The following is a 7,028-nucleotide window of genomic DNA, read 5'->3' on the forward strand; positions in this document are numbered from 1 at the left end:
TAACATGCAATATAGCTTTACTTCAAGTAACAGATTCACAAAAGAAGACTTTACATGAAGCTTCAAACTGATTGAATGTTGTCACTTTTTGTCTTTCCTTGTGTTTATATTCTCTCTAAAATGAGACGGGTAAGAATCAGAATCGTCTACTGAAAAAAAAACTCATACATAATTCAACTCCCTTTTCTAATTTTAGTACTATTGGAATGTTACTGATGTTTCTCAAAATGTATTTTTTTATACAAAGCTTATATCAACTCACTTTGTCAGCCATGTGGTAAAAAAGTTTGTACACGTTATCTCTCCGACACCCAAATTCGGTTCAAGCTGAAATTTTTCACAATTATTTCTTTTACCTGACAGCACAAGAATCAATTTTTAAAATTAACAAATTAGTTTATTAGCTATTGGTAATTATTATGATAGAGAGAGAACAAACTGTTATAATAAATGGCTCTAGATCAACACCGATAACAGTAAACTCAGGTGTACCTCAAGGAACAGTCTTAGGTCCACTACTATTTTTAATTTACATAAGTGATTTACTGGATTGCATTGGTTTAGAAACAAAAGTCAGATTATTTGCAATGATTGCATAATATACAGAACAATAAAAACAACTCAAGATATTTTACAAAGAGACTTAGATAAATTACAGAAATGGGAATCAAATTGGAGCAGTTATTAAGAGTAACAAAAAAACTTAAACAAATTAATTCCACCTACCTTATTCATGGTACACCAGTAACACTAACTAAAAACGCAAAATACCTAGGTGTTTTAATAAATGAAAAACTGCCATGGAATCCCCATATGGATGAAACTATTGTTATAACTCTGCCATGCGCATCGCCATCCAGGCTAGTGCAGAGGTGCGCACCTCTAGAAACCAGACTAGAAAAGGATATTGACATTAGGAGAAGAACGACTTCCTCCCAAGTCGAGAGCCGAAGTGAAAAGACTGTGCTAGAGATAGATGTTGTTATAATGTATTTGTGATGTCCTGTAAATAAACATCGTTGCCTCGTTGAATAGCTTCCCTTAACTTATTTCACTATATAAAAAAGAAAATCAAAGCATTAGGGCTCATTTTAGAACAGACACAAAATAAAGCAGTCAGATTCATAACAAACGAATATTCACATTAGAGTAGCACCTTTAGTAAAATCACTAAATTTAGAAAGCCTACAGGATAGAAGAATCAAAAATAAAGTAGCAATTATAGATTAAACACTGAACCATAATCTTCAAATACAAAAACAAAATTTAATCAAATACTCAGAAAGACACAAAAATAAAGAAACATTCCTAAATTCATATGCTAGGACAAATTTTTACAAATACTCCTTCTTCCCTAGTGCCATTAGAGCATGGAATGGGTTGCCTGAGCTAGCCAGGAAAATCAGTGACTTGGCAAAATTTAAGTCATTGGTTAATATGCATGACGCGTAGAACGTAATCATCTTTTTTTGAAGTAACGTCTGTAATATATAAGATAAGATAAGATTGGTTTTGCGAAAAAAGGAAAGAAATTGTACTTGACTTACCTGAAGTGGTATAAGCTGAATTAGACCCCTTTTATAGGTCGCCTCTTTAAAGTAAATTTTAAAAAAAACAATACAAAACTATACAATCTTCTTTAGTCATAAGCAGCTTACTAGTAGGGTGGTTAGGGTGGCTTTTAAAAACTGATTACGGTAAAATTCACCCACATATCCCTTTCTTGAACTATTATAAAGGCAGCCTACGCTAAAAGCTTAAAATTTCATAAAGTACTGTTGTAACTCTCTAGGTTAGGCACTCAACGAATAGGCATGCAACTCAACACAGTGTAACAGGAAATAAATACAGGTGTTTATTCACTAGGACAAACACATAGCATCCTTCAGCTTCCTCAGAGTCTTTCTACTAATTTACCAGTCCTTTAGACAGCAACCCGAATGTGGACCAACGACAGCCTTCCCCGCTTCGCTCCAGGTCCCTTCTACAACCTTCAGGCAGCACCAAAAGCTGGCTTCTTAGTTTCCAAACATTCAGACTCTTCACAATCCCTGATGCAATGTTATTCTCTCCATTCTAGTCTCTTCCTGTTTACGTTCACTAGTGCGCTAGTGCGCACCTCAAGCACTGGTGCAGGGCAGGGTTACAACACTACCCCCACCTTAGTCTTTTCGTCCCGAAAAGAAACATGTTCACGGTTGGCCAGTGCAGGTGGAGGTCGGTCAGTGGGAGTCACAGATTGCATTGATCGTGCTCCCCACAAAGCAATCCACACTGCTCTCTGCAGGTGCCGCTTTCTCCTTCTGCTCCAATTGACCTGCCTTTGGTTAAGGGGAAGTCGTTTTCGTTGTCTGGCCTTTCTCTTAGTTACCACCGACGGCAGACTCATGGTAAGAAGCGATGCAGTGGATGTCATAGCGTAGGTCATCAAGACCATTTGTCTTACACGTTGCTCCAGCAGGCTTTCTCGATATGCCGTGGGCCCCCAGGAGGCAAGGTTGTCAAACACGGAATAATATTCAAGCGTGTCTGAAAGACATACCTGTGGGGCACGTTTACAACGTCCTATGTGTCTATCTGCTGTACCACCATCAGCGCTTCTCTTGCTGATACTGGTATCAGGACAAATACTTAGTTTGCAGGTCTTCAGGTGCTCGTATTCTCCCTTTGAGGAGGTCCCGTCATCACAGTTATTGTTCAACGTCTGAGTGTAGGCAGGAATCACGATAGCATGATCAGATCTGTGCTCAGTGCCTTCACAAGAAATGTTAGGATTCTTGTCGTAGGAGCCAAGCTTGCACGGCTCGCTATTACAGTCATAGACAGCGCCACCATCAACGGTGTCTCCGTTGAGTAACGGATTGTTTATACCTGTCGACATGGTAGCCATCTGATCGTCGGTCTTGCTCATCACGGTATCAAACGTATCATCAGTCTTGTTCAGCGAGGTACTGATACCTATCTGTTTAATCATGGTACAGATCTGCTCGTTGACCTCTTTTAGCTGTACCTGGAACGAGTTCATCTGATCTGTCACGGTATTCATGAGCTCTCTGATATCTGGTTGTACTTCGAACAGATACGAGTCCGGATCTTCATCTTCGTCCAGCAAGGCTTGTCGAAGGCGTTCTCTCATCTTTTCTTTGGCACAGAAGATCCTCAGCTCCCTGGCTCGGAGTTCCTCTTTTAACTGTTTACAGCTAAGTTCATCTAGCTTCCTAAGCGTTGCCATTCTTTCCTTTCGTTGAGCTGCCCAAATCCCACTTCTGATACCAATTGTTGTAACTCTCTAGGTTAGGCACTCAACGAATAGGCATGCAACTCAACACAGTGTAACAGGAAATAAATACAGGTGTTTATTCACTAGGACAAACACATAGCATCCTTCAGCTTCCTCAGAGTCTTTCTACTAATTTACCAGTCCTTTAGACAGCAACCCGAATGTGGACCAACGACAGCCTTCCCCGCTTCGCTCCAGGTCCCTTCTACAACCTTCAGGCAGCACCAAAAGCTGGCTTCTTAGTTTCCAAACATTCAGACTCTTCACAATCCCTGATGCAATGTTATTCTCTCCATTCTAGTCTCTTCCTGTTTACGTTCACTAGTGCGCTAGTGCGCACCTCAAGCACTGGTGCAGGGCAGGGTTACAACAGTACTATTCCTATAAGTAAATTAAAATATTAGTTGCATACTTTATAAAATACTAGATAACTTTTCTAGCTGTTAAGTTCTAGATCTAAATTACTTATTTGATTCTATTGCTAGCTACTTATACCTATAACTTTACCTTTTACCTTTTTTTTTACCTATCCCTTTGTCTGTTGGGGCACCAAGCAAGACTTGTGGACCGTCTTTCTCCATTCCGCCCTGTCTTTTGCCTTGTTTAGAGCCTCTCTCAATGGCAGGCCCGTCCATTCTTTTATGTTGTCCTCCCATCGCTTTCTCTGCCTGGTACTGTTTTCCTGGTACTGTTCCCTGAATGAAGATCTTTGCGAGCCCTGCAGATCTTGTAATATGGCCATAGATTTTGAGCTTGGGTTTTTTTTTTTCGATAGTTAGCAGGTCATCATGGGGTCCGATCGCTTCTGTTACCCTGTCACTGAACTCCTGGTTTGTAATGCGGTCTTTAAATACCTATAACTATATACTTATTATAATCTAAACGACACATTTGGTTCTGTTTCTTTCAATTTTTAACTTATGTTTAGATTTTAGTTCTAGCTCCTATATCTAGGTTTAAATTAAGCCTAAGTATTTAATTCAAACTATTTTGTACTATTTTCTTTCTACGTCCTGTCTTGAGATAAACTAACTAGGCCTACTTTCTTCTACAAAATACTAGATCTACACTACCTACAACTTAACCTAACGAGCAGGCCTGTTCTAGATCTAAATACTTATTTGATTCTATTGCTAGCTACTTATACCTATAACTTTACCTTTTACCTTTTTTTTTACCTATCCCTTTGTCTGTTGGGGCACCAAGCAAGACTTGTGGACCGTCTTTCTCCATTCCGCCCTGTCTTTTGCCTTGTTTAGAGCCTCTCTCAATGGCAGGCCCGTCCATTCTTTTATGTTGTCCTCCCATCGCTTTCTCTGCCTGGTACTGTTTTCCTGGTACTGTTCCCTGAATGAAGATCTTTGCGAGCCCTGCAGATCTTGTAATATGGCCATAGATTTTGAGCTTGGGTTTTTTTTTTTCGATAGTTAGCAGGTCATCATGGGGTCCGATCGCTTCTGTTACCCTGTCACTGAACTCCTGGTTTGTAATGCGGTCTTTAAATACCTATAACTATATACTTATTATAATCTAAACGACACATTTGGTTCTGTTTCTTTCAATTTTTAACTTATGTTTAGATTTTAGTTCTAGCTCCTATATCTAGGTTTAAATTAAGCCTAAGTATTTAATTCAAACTATTTTGTACTATTTTCTTTCTACGTCCTGTCTTGAGATAAACTAACTAGGCCTACTTCTACAAAATACTAGATCTACACTACCTACAACTTAACCTAAGTTACTTTCTAAGTATTGTGCTATGCGCCTAATTGTAGTATACTTAATTCGAATGTGGTTTTTTATTGGAGGTGCGTGGATTTGTGTGATTCGTTTTATACTTACTGATTATACTTACGGTTGCGAGTATTGTATGATTCTCTAATGTTTTTCTAATGTAGGTGCAAAGTGCGATGCCAGCGAGCGAATACGCTAAACATTAAACGGCACAAAGGCCTGTCAACTGAGTTGCAAGCAGGTTGTTACGGTTGGAATGCATCGTCTAGTGGAAGTGTCTGAATAGATAGTGTTATTTTCAGTTATCACCCTCTCCCGATTAAACCTGCGTTCGAGGTCATTTAACATTCCCACACTCCAACGTCCAAGAAATCATTTGAGTTTTTTTTCGTTTTTTTTTTTTTTTTTTTTGTTGTTGTGTTTGTTTTTTTTTTTGGTGTATTTGATTCGGATTTTAAGTTTTAGAAATATCTGAACACCGCGATTCGAGAAAACTTTGTTTTGCTTTCACTAAATCTGCAATAGTACGAGTTTTTAAGGAAAGAGAACGCGGGCCGATACAATAATTCATGTTAGAGGAAGCTTTATAATGTGGCACGTTTATTGAAATTTCAAAAAAAAAAGAAAATGAAGGACTATTCCGGTCATAATAAATCCTATAAAGCCTGGGGAAAAAAATCTTCATTCTTCCTCGTTCTCATTGTTTTGTTGGAGCGTTCAGATGACTAGACCAACACATGAGATGAACTGTTGGAGTGTTCAGATGACAAGATCAATATATGAGATGAACTGTTGGAACGTTCAGATGACTACACCAATATATGAGATGAACTGTTGGAACGTTCAGATGACTACACCAATATATGAGATGAACTGTTGGAACGTTCAGATGACTAGACCAATATATGAGATGAACTGTTGGAGTGTTCAGATGACTAGATCAATATATGAGATGAACTGTTGGGGCGTTCAGATGACTAGACCAACACATGAGATGAACTGTTGGAGTTTTCAGATGACTAGACCAACACATGAGATGAACTGTTGGGGCGTTCAGATGACTAGACCAACACATGAGATGAACTGTTGGAGTGTTCAGATGACTAGACCAACACATGAGATGAACTGTTGGAGTGTTCAGATGACTAGACCAACACATGAGATGAACTGTTGGAGTGTTCAGATGACTAGACCAACACATGAGATGAACTGTTGGAGTGTTCAGATGACTAGACCAACACATGAGATGAACTGTTGGAGTGTTCAGATGACTAGACCAATATATGAGATGAACTGTTGGAGCATTCAGATGACTAGACCAACACATGAGATGAACTGTTGGAGCGTTCAGATGACTAGACCAATATATGAGATGAACTGTTGGAGTGTTCAGATGACTAGACCAACACATGAGATGAACTGTTGGAGTGTTCAGATGACTAGACCAATATATGAGATGAACTGTTGGAGTGTTCAGTTGACTAGACCAACACATGAGATGAACTGTTGGAGTGTTCAGATGACTAGACCAATATATGAGATGAACTGTTGGAGTGTTCAGATGACTAGACCAACACATGAGATGAACTGTTGGAGTGTTCAGATGACTAGACCAATATATGAGATGAACTGTTGGAGTGTTCAGATGACTAGACCAACACATGAGATGAACTGTTGGAGTGTTCAGTTGACTAGACCAACACATGAGATGAACTGTTGGAGTGTTCAGATGACTAGACCAATATATGAGATGAACTGTTGGAGTGTTCAGATGACTAGACCAACACATGAGATGAACTGTTGGGGCGTTCAGATGACTAGACCAACACATGAGATGAACTGTTGGAGTGTTCAGATGACTAGACCAACACATGAGATGAACTGTTGGAGTGTTCAGATGACTAGACCAACACATGAGATGAACTGTTGGAGTGTTCAGATGACTAGACCAACACATGAGATGAACTGTTGGAGTGTTCAGATGACTAGACCAACACATGAGATGAACTGTTGG

The sequence above is a fragment of the Biomphalaria glabrata genome, chromosome 12 (genome assembly GCF_947242115.1).
Source record: "Biomphalaria glabrata chromosome 12, xgBioGlab47.1, whole genome shotgun sequence".
In the NCBI taxonomy this organism is placed as follows: Eukaryota; Metazoa; Mollusca; class Gastropoda; family Planorbidae; genus Biomphalaria; species Biomphalaria glabrata.